Genomic DNA, 16646 nt, shown 5'->3' on the forward strand with positions numbered 1-16646 from the left:
GTACATACTGACAATAAAACGGGGTAAAAATAATATTATTTTCTGTCGTCTGTATTAGGGGCGCGTGGAAGACTATTTTGTTGAGGCACTATGCTACAAACCGGAAGGTCGCGGGTTTGAGACCCGATTAAGTGGATATTCTTAATTGACCTAATTCTTCCAGCCTCGCTATGGCCCTGGGGTCGACTCAGCCACTAACAGAAATGAGTATCAGGAATCTTCCTGGGGAGTAAAGGTGAGGGCGGCGCGTGAGCATGACAACCTCACCTCCATCTGAGAGCCAATTGTCTAGAAGATGTGAGAACCTGGGCCTCTCACAACCCTGTGGGTCTCAACTGCCTGTTACAGGGATAGTTTTACCTTTACCTTTTTGTCTTCTTTAGTAGGTCCATGGCACGAAGCCGGAGACGAAAATTTGTTTTCATATATAACCCAGAGATTAAAATTCTATTAACTGCAATGTCTCTTCTATAGGACAAATGGGACTGTAACATAGTACCCGGCTAAAAGACGCCTAAAATATGCATGTACTCGTATCATATAAAACAAAGATAAAATTTTGCGAAACAAGCACTGCACACAAAACATGAATCATCGTAATTAAGAGAATAGAATTAACGTAATCAAACTAATATCGAAACATCCAAAGCCTGACATTTACGATAACATGTACTTTTATAAAATATACATTTTCTAAACGGCTGGAGCTGGTTGTTAACAGAAGTCCGTTGTTGGATATAGCTCTGGTATTTACTAGCAGTAAGAGGAATACAACTGGACGCTGGTAGTATTTTGCAAACTGTTCTGAAGTCAGGAAAACCACCACAGATGTATACAATCCATGTACCCGTGAGTGTTCTTCTTCACACTGCAGCACCCCTTCTCTTCATCTAATGCTTTAAAATTAGTGTAACTAATTCTTTTATTAAAAGCAATTGTATATAACGTTAAGGAGGATGAGGTTGGCAGGGCATGTGGCACGAATGGGAGAGAAGAGGAATCATTATAGGATATTGGTGGGAAAACCAGAAGTAAAAGGACCACTGGGAAGACCAAGGCGTAGGTGGGTGGACAATATTAAAATGGATCTAAGATAGGATGGAATTGTATGAATTGGATTGATCTGGCTCAGATAGGGACCAGTGGAGGGCTCTTGTGATGACGGTAATGAACCTTCGGTTTCCATAAAATGCTGGGAAATACTTGAGTAGCTGCAGATTTGGCTTCCCCTCAAGGACTCAGCTCCATAAGTAAGCAAGTAAGTAAGTAAGTTCTGTACAACTGGGAGGTTTGTCTATTGCCACTAAGAGCGCTGAACTCAGTAACAAGATAGCGTCATAAACGACCCATAATGAAGCGTGTTTTGTCAAAACCTTCCACTCCTCAGTTGGTTTTTCTGTTGCTGTTGAGAGAGGATAACTTGGAGAGCTTTCTGTTCTTTTTGCACCATCCAGAGACTTTTCTACAGGGTTGTTACCACTTTGGTACTCATTTCAGCATTGCCAATGGCATCAAACAAACTGTACAGATTTGTAGAATGATGTGTGAGAAGTTCGTGTACAGATTTCTACGAAACACTTCATATCAGTATCCTTAGTAAACCCTGCGTGTAAACATACGTATTGTGAGTATATGTAGTGTCCGACACCGGAAGTGGGTAATGGCGGTAATAGGGCCGATCGCAGTGACCGCGAGATCTAAGGCATGAACTGTCTTCGCTTGCTCGAACCCTGGAATCGTGGGTTCGAATCCCATTCAAGGTATGGCTGTCTGTGTGTGCGTTTATTCTGTGTTTGTGTTGTCCTGTGTAAGTAGCGGCCTTAAGACGGCCTGATCCCCCTTCCAAGGAGTCTTACCGACTATGTAAAAAAGATTACGAAACTGAAGAAGAGGCCAGGGCCCGAAAAAGTACTGTAGAGCCATTGATGAATGTAAGTAACATAGTGTTGGACATAGGAAGATGTTTGTGATAACAATTTGCAAACGATTTTTTTGCATACTCCACATAATTGTGGTTAGAGACAATGTATGAAAAAAAATGACTCAATTTGACAGGGCAAATATGAAGGTTATCCACTTGTTGTGATTTTTACTGACGTCTTTTAAGAATATTCGAACTCTTCTGATCTGTTGTTGAAATGGGGTGCACAGGTGTTTCATGAGACTACGAATATTCTCACTGAGAAATAAATAATAACGGTTTTAATAACATGACATATTTACTTAAAAGAAATATTCATTGATGAAAAAATCCAGTTTCATATTGTTTTTATAAGATAAAGCCTCTCATGTCAGGCTTCATAATTCTTTTGATTTTTATAAAGGTTTTGTTCTTCCATTAAATGTTAGGCAAAAGAACAATTTTGAAACAGAACATACGAAATCCTGCAGTTTTATGCTAAGTGTCTGCGTTCTTCAAGCTTACAATAAGAACGTCATGTTTTACGGTTCGGTCGTCTTAGTTCAAAAACAAAATCTTTGCTATGGGGTCTGAAGTTCTTAGAGCTGTCAGTAAACAGGTACATGACGGCACATAATTTGATAGGAGGATATAAACATTTAGCAGGAATCTGCAGCCCCAACCTCCTACGCACATCCTAAAGAGGAAGGTTGCAGGTTCCATGAATTGTCATGCTTAGCGCTCCTGCGGGGGAGCCTCAGACCACGTATAGAAAATATTTACGAAAAGAGAGATCTTGGCCTATATTTTCCGAGTTATAGTGTACATGAAACCATCTGAGGTTCTTTCACTTCTATGTGACGCATTTTATCTTTCTATCGCTCCCACTTTAGAGCACAGGGCTGATTTCTCAGTTTCCTGATCATTTTCTCAGACGTTAGGACTCCTTGGGCCGCTGATCAGCTCATCGCAAGGCTATGTGATGCTTTGGGTCTCTCCAGTTATTCCCATCCTAATTGTGCAACGGCTGATATTGGAATTTCATTTACTTGGCCTCAGAAACTCTTACAAATTTGTTAGTTCTGATTTGAATAAAATGCACCATTGGAAAATACATCTTACGAGAGTCTGGAAGCACAGAACTGTTCAGAGGTAGTATTAGGTAAATTCTGAATTCAATTTCACGTCCGTCTGTCTCTCCTCATCTTCCTCTGTGGAACTCGCCGGGAGAATAACGACGGATTGTGTTTGTTTGCGCCTTTGAAGAACTAGGAAGGGCAGTAAACTTCGTTTTGTCTTGTTCAAAATGGAACGAACAAAGCCGACTCACCCATTTACTTTTACGGAGTACTTCATTCATATTTCGAAGTTGTTAAAAATCTACCTCAGGCGTCCTTCATGCACCCTTTTATATCAGAACCTTTTTGAAATACGTCTGTTTCTTACTAAAGGATAGACATAAATTCATACAACTCTTATTGGTACTCCTTCATACCCGTCACCTGTTATTCCCAAAATTTAACCCTCCGAATAGGGGCGTATAATATTGTCACGTATCCAGGTAACGTCACAAGAAATTGTAGGTTCCGGATTAGGCGAAGCTGTTTATTGGACAGTTACACTTTCACACTCACAATTGCAATTACTGTGAAATAGCGCCTTCCAGACCATGCGACCTGACTAGTCCGTCGTCTCTCTCGTTTTGTCTTCACTCCGCTATTCTGTCTTCCACCCCTATTCTTGGTGGAATGTCTTCTCTGACCTCTGCTCTGCTCCTTGGCCTTCTCTTATCTGTTATGCAGGTCTGAACTTCTCTGTTCTGTGTTCCGTCTGATCTTATATCCTGCGCTCGGACGGGATAGAAGACACCTTGCCTCACCCTGCAGTTTCGTGGTTTCTGCTACAATGATTGCTAGCACCTTGTAACAGCGGGAATCCCACTATTACGGTTTCATTTCGGGGGCAACGCGTCTCTGTTGTCTAGGCAGTTTCTTAGGTAGTTGTTTTTCCATGTATTCGTTACCGCTGAAATATGCGTTCCCATTGCCGCCGTTGCTCAGCGATGGACGTTATATAGTCCGGCTTTTAGGGGCACGCCACAATATACTTCCGCGCCGGTTCAGATCCTACCTCACGACTGACACTTAAGTAGCAGAACCTAAAGGATTTACCCCCACTCATATTAAAACCCGCTATTAGACACAAACCTGAGTCGCTTCCATCACCCTCCGATTTTCATCCATGATATGTATACAGTTGCCGTCTTGTAGTGCACTCAATTTCACCTGTTACTCCACGAAATGTTTCGGCAACATAGTGCCATCATCAGGTGCCCTAATTACGCCATCTATTTCATTGCTTGCCTTTATAAAATTATTTAAATAGTATTTAAAAAGTGCGTATTTGTCAACTATAATAAATTTACACACACTAAAACTTGTTAAGATTATTCATCTTATGTGTCATAATTAAAACTTGAGCGTGGTTATTCTGCTATGGGGGTCGTTTTTCTTATTTTCTGTGTAAACCGTGTCTTGTGTTGTGTGTTCCCTTCTTAGCTGCGAGTGTTCTCACAGTCCACCTCATATCTCCTTCACGATCTTCTAAGTGGGCATTTCGCTGGTATACCTTTTCTTCCTTAATCTCCTTAAATCACACTGTCCTAAAGAGTAATATAAGTTCTGAGCTGTGTAAATACATACGTTAATAATTGCACAAATTATATTCTAGATTGAATATTTACTTCAAATTTCTGAGGTCAAAAATTTGCTTCGACACTTTGTTTTCAAAGATAATTCCCGTTTCTGTCAGTTGACTCAACAAATTTAATATGTTGGTTTTATAATATTTTCCATAATTCTTACATTACTCATTTTAGGCTTCAATTATGGTTAAGGGTTGATGTTAATTCAGCTTGTGTGTAAACCCCAAGACATGATTTAACGAACCTTAGTTTATTTGAGGAGCTGTTACAATTGCAGAAGTTATATAGCAACGAATCAGATTGAAATAGATATTCGGGTGAAAGCGTCTGCGGCCTGTTTTCCTGGGATTCAGATGAAGCTTGTAATGAATCACATGAGACCCATAAATTGGGCTTCATTCATCAGTAATCTGTCAGACGATAGGTCCACAGTCTCTTCCAAAACTGTTCCTCCACTTGTCTCCAATTGTCTCCAGAGGAAACATCTCGCATACTTGGTATCTCTGTTTTTGGAAAGAGACTATCCAGAAAAAGTGATAATGTGGTAGTGTTTCCATTTGCTTTCCACATCGTAGTACAGCAGCCGTTCAAACCACACTGTTCACGCCTGTTGCTATACGAAATTCGAAAGTGGTACCGCTCGAAGATAAGTCTGGGAATTTGCGTCTACCTGATCTGTCAAGCCAAACAACTCTCAACATTGTTTCTATTCCTTTCTAGAGTAATATCCCTCAATGTAGCTGTACCACACTGACGGTTCTAGATGACTGGTCGTACCGAATTCAATACGATCGAAAAGCACTGTTGTATATTCATGTAGAAGGCAGGAGACTGATTTCCATATCTGTACGTCTTACATACGACGTACTGTATTCAGTTCTGTGGCAGTCATCTTCATGAGAGATAAGAAGTACTGGAAGGGTGTTATGAAAAGTGGCTATGCTTCAGACACCGCCCTCCTGTAATGTGAATGGTGTGTATGTTGAATTTTAAGTCACATGAGTGAGTGGGTGAGGTTACTGAGTGAATATGCCAGTAAGATTTTGAAGGCTATGATGATGTCGCATAACGGTGTCTTCTTCTTCAGGTTTGTTTAGTAGGTCTTATACCTGGTAGTTTATTCAATGATACCTTGCCAACTGAACAGTTTGTGTGGTTCTGTATTTCAGCATCCCGTTGCAATTGTTCAACTTAACGTCCATATTGCAACACTCTTCCATTCACCACTCAATTTTTAGTTTAACATTATACACCATGTAAGATTTGAGGCTTTCACGGCGGTGACTATGAAGAAAGCAGTCTTCTGGGAGTTGGCACCGTGTATAAGTGGTGTTAACCGACGTTTCGGAGGAACGTGCCTGAAGATGGAGGCGATACGTTCCTCCGAAACGTCGGTTAACACCACTTATACACGGTGCCAAATCCTTGAAGACTGCTTTCTTCATTATACACCTTGACACTACATGTTTCGGTCCCAAACGGCCATTTTCAGGTGTTACAAATATTTTATTAAATTATGTTAAAACTGCTACACTGTCTTAGTCCGTGTTAAAATCACACGCTGTAGTCCTCTTTCAGGGTGTTTTGTTTCGGCAGCTTGCCCCTCACGTTCGTAGCCTACCTTTCACTTATGACTGCCATATGACCCCGGTTTGCGTGTTTCCTCCACAGCGTGTGGTGTGATTTTATCTGGTTTTACCTTGAAAAGAGGACTACAGCGTGTGATTTTAACACGAACTAAGACAGTGTAGCAATTTAAACGCAATTTAATAAAATAATTGTAACATATGAAGACACCTGAAGATGGCCGTTTGGGGCCGAAACATGTAATATCAAGGTGTTTAATGTTAAACTAAGAATTGAGTGGTGAATGGAAGAGTTTTGCAATATTGAGGACGATAAACAGTGGACATTAAATTTATGTGGCCTGGAATTAGAGGATTATTATGAATGGCTAACTAAGGATGTGGTAGGCAACAATTGCAGTGTACTTAGCTTCAAAAGTGAGAAAAAATTAACTGCAATTTCTCCTTGAACGTGATCAATATAATTCATTTCCGTGGGTTATTTAACGACGCTTTCAGTAGCAACACTCTATTGCTTCGCTTTAGAAATTTTGCTTTTCATTCCCTACAAAGGTGAGGTTTACCAGAAATACAGTGGTGTCAGATTAACGTACAAAGTTACTTACCAGTAAGAAGTGGCGACGTCCATCCTCTCTCCTTCAGTGCCTGCTCTTCAGCTTAATATGACGTTGCTGCTGAGTAAGTCTCCAAGTCATAGCTTATGTATATGTGGTTTCGGGAGTGACACAAAATGCATTAATTTCGTTTATTAGGCTGAGTCTTAAATACTAATTTATGTATTTCGCAGTTCAAATTAATAGACAAGGTATTATAACATTGATTTTCTTGTAGCTAGGCAACAATGCTTCTTTGTGCTAGGGCTGGATGCACAAAGTAACTCAAACAATTTTTCATAAGGGAATTAGGTCTCCTTGGTCTGCCTAAATTTCAGGTGACATGGACAGACATGTAAAAAAAACGTGTGCCAGACGATATCCTTGTCACATCCTGTCTCGGCGCTGCTTTCAGTGATTGGTCATCCCCACAGCATGCACGCCACTTTGGTAACCGTGTAAGGCGCGAAGCCAATCCAGATAATTTTTAACAAAATATTCCTTGCAGAACTAATGAAGAATATTTTCAAATTGTACGCTTTTCGAAATCCTATAAATCTACTATTGATATTATTCTTATTGTCATACTACTGTTGCGAAAAGCTTCCAAACATTCCTCCTACTTTACTTTTGTTGAATCTAAAGTCAATGATTAACATTGTTGCTGTACTTTTAGATGCTGACTGGCAAACTGAGCTGAATATGTCATTTTCTTATGATGTGTCTTCGTACCAAATTTCTCATGCCTGGCTCCAATAACTCGTTAGTTATGTCCATCACACCGAAAGCGAGAGACAGTTTTCGCACAATCACTATGCACTTATTTCGCATTTTACAAAATAATTGTCAAATTTACAGTTACATTCTTCACCAAAGTCTATTATCACGCATGATTTTTGGAGTCTGAATTAAGTTTCTCTCATGTGCCTCCCGCCTCCAAATTTTGCTCTCCCGCCATGTTACTGTCATCATAACAGTTTTCGTATATTGATAAGCAAGACAAATTGATCCCCAGTGGTACAAAATTCATAGTGACTTTCGTGAAAATCAACATCTTGATTCAAAAGTTGAAACGAGGACTACGCAAGGTGGGACATAGAATGGTGCTTAGCTCACTTTTTTATTAAGGAAGGAAAAATAGGCCATTAATTTTGTTCTTGTCTTCAAGAAAATACCCAGTATCTCCGTTGCAGTTCTGTTTATTACGAGTAAGGAAATAATAGTTATTTTGCTGAGAAGTTAATGAAACCCATGAACACTGCCTGTGGCGAACTGTGTAGTTATTGAATGTTAGACTAACACACGGTACTGTACTGAAGACCGTGGACTGGCAAATAAAACGAATCAGTGCGGTCGTCGAAACTGACGACGTCGTGTAGAAACTTGGAAGCGGGCCGACGAGACACGCCCGCCGGTGTTAATGAGAGAAAGTGCACCAGGTTGGGTGGCTGCGTGACTCGCATCGCGATGCAACAACTCTCGACGGCGGAAGAGTGATGGTGAGGAGTGGGTGACGCTGTAATGAGACACAAGGAACACGAAACTTAGGTCTTGCCGGAAATGCTCCAGTCGATATTAACACTTGTATATTTCTTTTTAGGCATTTTCTCTCTTCTTTCTCTCCTCGTTCTTCTTCTCTTGTCTTCATTGTCTCTCTTCTTCTCACTTTAGTAATTCTTCGCTTCTTCCTCCTTCTAATTCCTCTTCACATTCTTCTGCGTCTCGTTCTTCTTTTCCTCTTTCTTCTAAATCCTCTTCTGCAGTTTCTCCAAGTTTTATTCTTATTTCCGTTTCATTCCTTCCTTATTTTACTCAGTATGATCCTCCTTCTCCAACTCTTTCTATGTTTTCTTTGTATTTTTACTGCATTGAAACAAACTTTGTAGTCTGCTCCGGCTTCAGTTCAACTTTTGTAAGATCTGCCAATATCGCCTCCCCTCAAGTATATGGACTCGACATTGCTTCATAGTCTCTTCCCGAGTCCTTTCATCGAGTACAACCAGAATGGTCGCGAGGGGAGTATGAGTTGGATGAAACATGAAGTACGCATGACGAGAATAGGAATGCATATAGGGTGTCGCTGGGAAAGACAGAAAGAAGTAGCTTACTGGCAAAGCCCTAGACATATGTGAGAGGATAATATTAAAATAGATCTTAAAGGAATAGGAATGGTGATATTGACTGAAATTATTTCATTCAGGACAGGAACTAGTGAAGGGTTCTTGCCAAACCAAAATGAACCTTAGGGTTCTATAACAAAAATTTGGGAATTTCTTGAGTAGCTGAGCGACTGGCGGCTTATCAAGAAGGACTCAGCTACTTGGAATTATTTTCCATGGAATATTTTGGAGCCCTATCTGATGTTGCGCTGGCGTACGCTTCTACCTGTGTCTCTGATTTAGGAAAATGTAAAAAATAGCTTGGGCAGAAAAAGGTCGTGAAATACTGAAGGTGCTGAAGATGAGCGTTGTTCCAGCTAAATTATACATTACATGAGTCGCAAATGTAACTCCATCATATGTCAAGAAATATTTAACTGGCACGAGGCTTGAATTGCAGGTATCTTTAAGGTTAAAACTTGAGGCCTTCTCGATAAATTCTGAGTATAACGACACAGAAAAAAATTTGGTTCAAAATCTTTTGCAATGTGGATTGCCTACTGCAGTTTTTCATCATCTCGTGAATGATTAATTATAATTACGCTAGACATATTTTTATTTTCTGATTAGTTGTAACAGTGTATTAATCCCAATATTTGATATGCATAATTTATTTAATTAAGCTTTATAATGATTATCATTTGAGTAAAATATAATGACATTATACTTCTTGTCTGATTTTGTGTTCCATTTCTTTCCGTCTATGAGCAGCTTCGCGTAATATGCACTCATCTTCTTCTCTTCACTGTGTATCACTAAATATTTCACCATTATTGGTCGTAATCGGGTCTATAAGTTGCACAACTTGTGAATATTAACTGAAGTTGCACATAGATGGCAAGAAGTGAGACACAAAGTCAGATGTACACAGTGTAATACTGTAACCGTCCCTCCTTTCTTTTTGCCTGCGGCTCCGTTCGAAAGATCGTGCAGGGAGTAGCATTCGAGGGCGATCGGCCCCTCTGCTCCGATGACCGCTTCGGCTCTGCACTACCTGGTGTTGCCGCTGCTGAATTTGCTAGGTTAAAGCTGGTTTCGGCTTGACCCAGCTCCACCGCTTCTTCCTTCAGTTGAGGTGATTAGTGCTTGGATTTCAGGATTTGCGCCAGCAAACAGCTAGAGGTCGTTTATGATTCGACAGTAAGTGGTGAAGGGATGGGCATGTGGAAGCTGACGGTGGGTTTGACTGGCTGGTGGAGATGAGTCTCTCTTCACGTCGAATACGGGTCAAGCACGGACAAGCGAGAGTGAAACACCTCTGGCAAACACAATGCACTTTGCACCTCAACACTTTATTTTTGTTCCTGCGATTAACATGATACAACTTTCATCACTGCCATTAGACTCGATACTCTGGACTTAGGCACTCTGTGAAATAGCTATTGGTGACGTGACTGATTACACACTTAGCGAGTATGGTTCGAGCTGCGAAGTATAGCTTACTTCCTAAATTCTTACGATCTGGTTTACTTTCGGCTGACAAGCCGCGGTGTTACACTTCCACTAAAATGTACTTGGTGCCGCGCTCTTCTTGATTAACCGAAGTCTCACTGGCTTTGCCTGCGATTATGGGTCGTTATGAGAGCAAAATTTTTGGAGGATAAATCTTAGAATTATCGTTTTGCGCGAGTGATACGGGATTTGTTCCCGCCTAGTTCAAAAGTTTGTAGCCTCCTAAACTCTTGGACTGACCTCTCTGCTGAGCCAGAGGTCCTAACTGAGTTGTATCTGCCTATTCTCCTCTCCTCCTAATTTCCCCTGATAGGCCTATTCAAATAAGGGGAGTTGGCTTAATTTTAGTTCCGGCCAATGACCGATTGTTTTAGAGGGACTTTCGCCCTAAAAGACAAAACGGCGAAATTGACAGGGATGCAACTTATGAGGGGTCGCTAATGATCTCCTGGCACACCCACTTCTGATTTGCCGCTGGTAGGGACTGTCACTTCTCGAATTCTCAAAGTGGCTTGCCGCTGTAAGTCAAATTCTCAATTTCTAAAGAAACTCATTGGAGTTTCTTGAAGTATCATTTCTGCCCTTGTGGAAAATAACACCGGATGCTTGGACGTAAGGACTAGCAGATGTCCTTGTCCGCGCAAGTTTGGTCTATCTGCTCATCGCCTATTCATTGTTCTTACAGTATGTCTTAATTAAACCTTTGTTTCTTTCGTAACTCCTTATTATTAAACCCTATTAGCTACTGAAAAAAAAGGGGGGGGAAGGATTTCGATGCTGCGGTTAAAATATGATGCTGCAATATAATACTATTTATTGTATTTATTACTTTATGTAATGAATTAAATATAGTCCAGACCATCATATATTATAAACACTAACTCTTTTTACAATGGCTCTTCCAGCCCCTTCAGGGCTCTGGTCTCTTCTTCACTTCCGTAATCGTTTTTTTTTTCACAGACGGTAGGACTCCTTGGACGAGTGATCAGCCCGTCATAAGGCCGCTACTTAAACACAGGACAACACACACACAGAATAAACTCATACACACACCAAACATTTATGTCTTGAGCGAGAATCGAACCCACAATCCCAGTGTCAGAGCGAGCGAAAACAGTTCGTGCCTTAGACCTCGCGGCTACTGTGACCAGCATTATACCACTAACAACTCCTTTAATTTTATCTTGAAATAATTGAATTTGCGTTCCTTAAATTGAGATTGGTTTAGCAGCTCTGTATACCTGTATCTCATTTTTATGGAGATGTTTTATTTTTCGTAATTTTTATTGGAAAGTAACAAAAGAATATTTATGCTTTGATTAGTGTGCTTTGTTATTAAGATTATCGTTAAAAGACTTCAGCTTTCGAGTTCCGCATCTACAAAATTTCTAAAACAGTAACATCTCTTATCTCTTACCTCTTTTTTTTTATTGTAAGTAGGGTGGGACTAAGTCCCTTGTACTGCGGCCAGTTCTGGCCTACTGTACCAGCCCCAGATGATAGGTGTGGGTGATGGTGGAGCAATTGATGGAATGAAGAGTGGCAAGGGAAACCGAAGTACTCGGAGAAAACCTGCCCCAGCGCCACTTCGTCCAACACAAATCCACTTGTCCAGACCCCGGGATCAAACCCATGCCGCCTCGGCGGGAAGCCAGCGACTAACCTCTTGAGCTATGGCGCGGCCTCTCTTATTTCTTAGTCTAATGACGGTTAGTAATATGGAGGCTGAAGTATAGCAAATTTAGGAACACCGTGTAAATTAAACGTGTCTCAGATAATGGGCAGTGGCTGATATTATTGCGGTGTAATGAATCAACCATTGTCATAACTTCAGAGAAGTTCAGGTTTGTTCCCATTGGTCTGCTTCTTGAGAGCATCCGTGAGAAGTACACAAGTGCAATCAAGTGGTGGTACAAGTATGTACAGTTCTCAAGCCACTTCTGCACTTCCTTTATAGAAGACACGAGTCAGAACGAAGTGGAGATGGGTAGAGGCGCGGGGGAGGCGAATCCCACGCGGTGTGAAGCCTTTACAATAATCAGAAACAAAATCAAAGTCAGCTGTAGCTTTCTGAAAAGTGTACTTCTGTAACCCACAGACCCTCTCTAGTGGCGGAAACTGAACACATACACGAAGACATGTGTAGCCTAACTTTGTCCCTTTGAAACTTCATCCTCCCTCTTAACCGCATTTTTTACACCTTTGCGTTGATAGAATTCGTTCCTTTCTCTTTTCAATCGTGTTTTTGCTTTTCTGCGAAGTACTTCACTCTTTTACTCTCTTCCACCTTTCCCTATTCTACTGTCTCATCCATCCACTTTCGTACTTCAGTTTTATACTGATGAAAATTATCGCCTGTCACTTCTGTGTCAGAAGTCAACAGCTGGAGCGTGTTCCAAAGATTTTCGGAATTGATGGGAACAAATTTTGGCTACGAAAATGGGCAGACATAAATTTATTTATTTACTTACGTGGTTCAGATGTGTGATGAACAATCCGAGACAATTTTTTTTTGTTAAAATTTACACACTAATTTATAATAAAGAATGGTCGTATCTTTCCGAAGTCTATGAATTATCAATAAATTACCTAAAATTGTATCTACCCTACTCCATTGAGGAACTAATAATTTCTCAGTTGGTCAAGAAACTGCTTCTCTTTTATTAAACTTAAATTTTTCTATGTCGATCACAGTGGTCGCGCGGTCTAAGGCATGAAATATCTTTCCACCCCGAACACTAGGATCGTGAGTTCGAATCCAGTTCAAATTGTGGATGTCTATGTGTGCTCTTATTCTGTGTTTGTGTTGTTCTGTGCTTAGGTAGCGGCTTTTCGATGGACTGATCACCCGTCCAAGGAGACCTGCCGTCTGTATAAAAGTGATTACGGAACTGAATAAGAGGTCAGGTCCCAACAAAGAGTTGTAGAGATATTGCTGAATTATGAATGAATTAATAAAATGTTACTATTGTTTTCACAGGAGCGCCCCATTCTGTCATAATCTGCTTAGTTAAATGCAATCCGCACCTTCGCGCCCTTTGTCATTAAGACATGCATATTTTCATATTACCTTCCCAATTACTGCTATGTCGATGATTCCATCAGTCCGAGTAACTAATATGCAATAGACGTCTTATGACCCTCATCTCAGCAACCCGTTGAAGTACGGTTTACATTCTTCCAAAATCTTACAATAACAAAATACAAACTCCGTGATTTTAGCCCGCAAGCGAAATATACCGACCGAGTGACCGCCGCTTGTCGGCGAAGTTAGTACCAACTTTAGCGGATAGAGGGTGCCGCGTGGTCAGCGCAGCGAATAGCCATGGCCATTAATTTTGATTCTCTAGACCGGAGCCGCTATTTCCATTCAAGTAGCTCCTCAGTTATCCTCACGAGGCTGAGTGAACCCCGTTCCAGATCCACTACTTCTCAGAAAATTTGGTAGCTCTGTGGAACAAACCCGGGATCTCTGGATCTGTAACTAGGAACTCTGACCACTAGACCGCAAAGACGGTCTCTTACATCATCATAAAACTAAACTGTACACAGACCTCGTCCCACCCGTCTCTCTAGCGCCTACCACCCTCAGCTTGCCTTCCCATCGTTTACAGATAACGGGGTACATAGACTGGGAGGACACGTAAAAGGCAAAATTGTCCCTTTGCTTAATTAAGTGTAGTTAAGCACTACGCTATGAAGGAGTGTGGAAGAGTGAAGTTATAGCTCCATTTTTCTTGAACTTCACTCTAGATTGAGGTGAGCGGCCATCTTCACGCACCGGACTCCTTAACCGTGGGAAAAGTGCCCGATACACATTGGATAGAAAGCTGGGTGGGAGAAGAGAAAAACCTTGCACTCCCGGGAATGGAACAAGAACGTCCAGCCCGTAGCAATATTGACCGATCTATCCCGGATCTTGGGGGAACAGATCACCGACATCTACTCAAACTATCAGTGTCAATTCTTTCGTTGACTATATTTTAACACGTAGTTTTTTAAATAATGATTCACTTAATTTTAGATTAAAAATAATACAGGCTGCGCCAAAAATGCAGTAGTGAAATTCGCGCATCTCGAACGCGCATGTGCGTTTGTCGACGGTGCATAGCTCCAGCCGCACGTGTTCCCAGTAGTGAAAAGGAAGTTGTCTCGTGCAATTGTTGGAAATGTGTCTCTCGACGGAGGAAATAGTATTCATAGTTGAATATTATTTCCGCTCATACGGAAGTGGTCGCCAGACAACTCCCTTCCTTGGTTTTGAGCGGCCAGATGTTATCGTCCAGAAACCGCTACACAGTACACGTGTGACGCTATGGTGTGCCGTCTCAGCACACGGTATATTAGGTCAATATTTCATTGAGGATGAGGAAGGCATGCTCTTACCGTCACCCAAGAACGCAACAGGGACATGGTGATCGGACCATTTCTTCAGGATGTGAGAAGGTTCTGTCGTGCTAGGGGCCTTCACATGATTAGACAGTGGTATCAACAGGACGTCTTTCCATTTCAGTACTACATTTTTGGCGCATACTGTATTATTAAATTAGAAGAAAATCCAGCCTAAGTAAGAGGAGGGAGGAAAAAGGATGTGAGGAATGGAGAGTAATGGACAAACAAATAAGACTTGAATGGAACATGGCAGAAGGGAAGAAAGGGTATTCAGTTACAATCATTCATATAAAAAGTGTAGAACAGGCTGGTTGAATTGCCAATGGGAATTTTAATAACAAATTCATATTTTCCGATAAAATGTGTGTCAGCATGAGCAAATATTACCATCTAACATCTTAGGATGTTGTCAAATGTATTCGTGACTAATAATGCGGCTTTGATTGGTGATTCGTTTTATTGGATCTTTGTTACTCGTAGCTACGGTTCTTACACTCTCAAGATTACTGTAACCATAGCACGTAAAGTCTTCAATGCCTGTTAACACTTCACATCTGAATGCTCACAACTCCTTTCCGTGACGGCTTCGTGTACTTGACTCACGGCTTCTCAGCTATGACTGACTGACCTTATAAACCTGACCCCATAGAAAGCACCTATTATTTTAGACGTGTTTACAATTTTGTTGCTTAGCACTGCGTATGGCGCTGACCACACTGAAAACACTTATGTTTTCAGAATTGTTGCATTACCTAGCGACGGACTGTTTAACAAACTTGTTTACCAACCTGTTGCCTAGCAGTGGGTGTACATATAGCAATGTCGGTCAATTTACACATGCATATGTAATTATTAAATGAAAAAGCTTTACTAAAATATTCATTACTTTTCTTCAAGACACATTTAAAATAATTATTCACCCATTTCAATAAGCAGTTGTATTCCGTTTGAGCTATTGAATCGATGGGACACGCTGTGCTTGACAGAATTCTTAACTGTCTGCAGCATATGACTGAGCGATTCGATTCCTCGAAGTCTGTCTGCTGTACTTAAATCATGATTCATATTATAGTCACATACACACATCATTAACCTGGAGGTTCACACGTTTGGGCCCCCTATAAAATCGAGTTAATGGGTCCATATTTGTTTTGTCTTCCAGTAATCTTTCCATCTTGTTTACAATAGTTTTGAACTTATATTTTAATTATAATTAATATCTCCATATGATGTTGAGTAACTAAATGATCGACACAGTCCAATGTAATAATATATTTTGCAAGGACTATGTCCAAAATCTAAAAGAAAGAGACCTTTAAAGAATATTAAAATGAACGTTGAAAGATCAGGGCACTTCATTGCTTTGGTTCAATATTAAGTAGAAGGACTGACTCATTATTGAAAATTCTGGTTCGATAAAAGGCGACAATTCGTCAGTCACATGAGCCACTATAAGCTTATTAAGAAGGACTCTGTTATGGTGTATTCCGCAGCAGAGGATTCTGCATTCTACACAGTGATACTTCTTTTCACCTCTTCTCTTCCATCCCATGTTCATCCACTTCTCGTTCCTCATTCCTTTACACAAATGCACACACATCCACACCCCCTCTCTCCGTCTCTCTCTACTTCACTTGAAGAAGCCTCTCGCGTAAAAGTAACCATTAATTTAATCTCATAATTGAAACTGTCGAGTCAGTTTATGAAGGCAATACATTACGTTAGCCAGCGGCAGTAGGAAGCTATGGGGATGTGTTTCACACTTCACACGAGTGGGGGCAGAAGGTTCTCTTTCTTTTGAAAGACGTTCCACGCGAGTCACGTGACGAAACATGGCTTAGTGCCTACGAGGGAATGAAT

Source organism: Cryptotermes secundus, unplaced genomic scaffold (genome assembly GCF_002891405.2).
Source record: "Cryptotermes secundus unplaced genomic scaffold, Csec_1.0 scaffold263, whole genome shotgun sequence".
Classification (NCBI taxonomy): Eukaryota; Metazoa; Arthropoda; class Insecta; order Blattodea; family Kalotermitidae; genus Cryptotermes; species Cryptotermes secundus.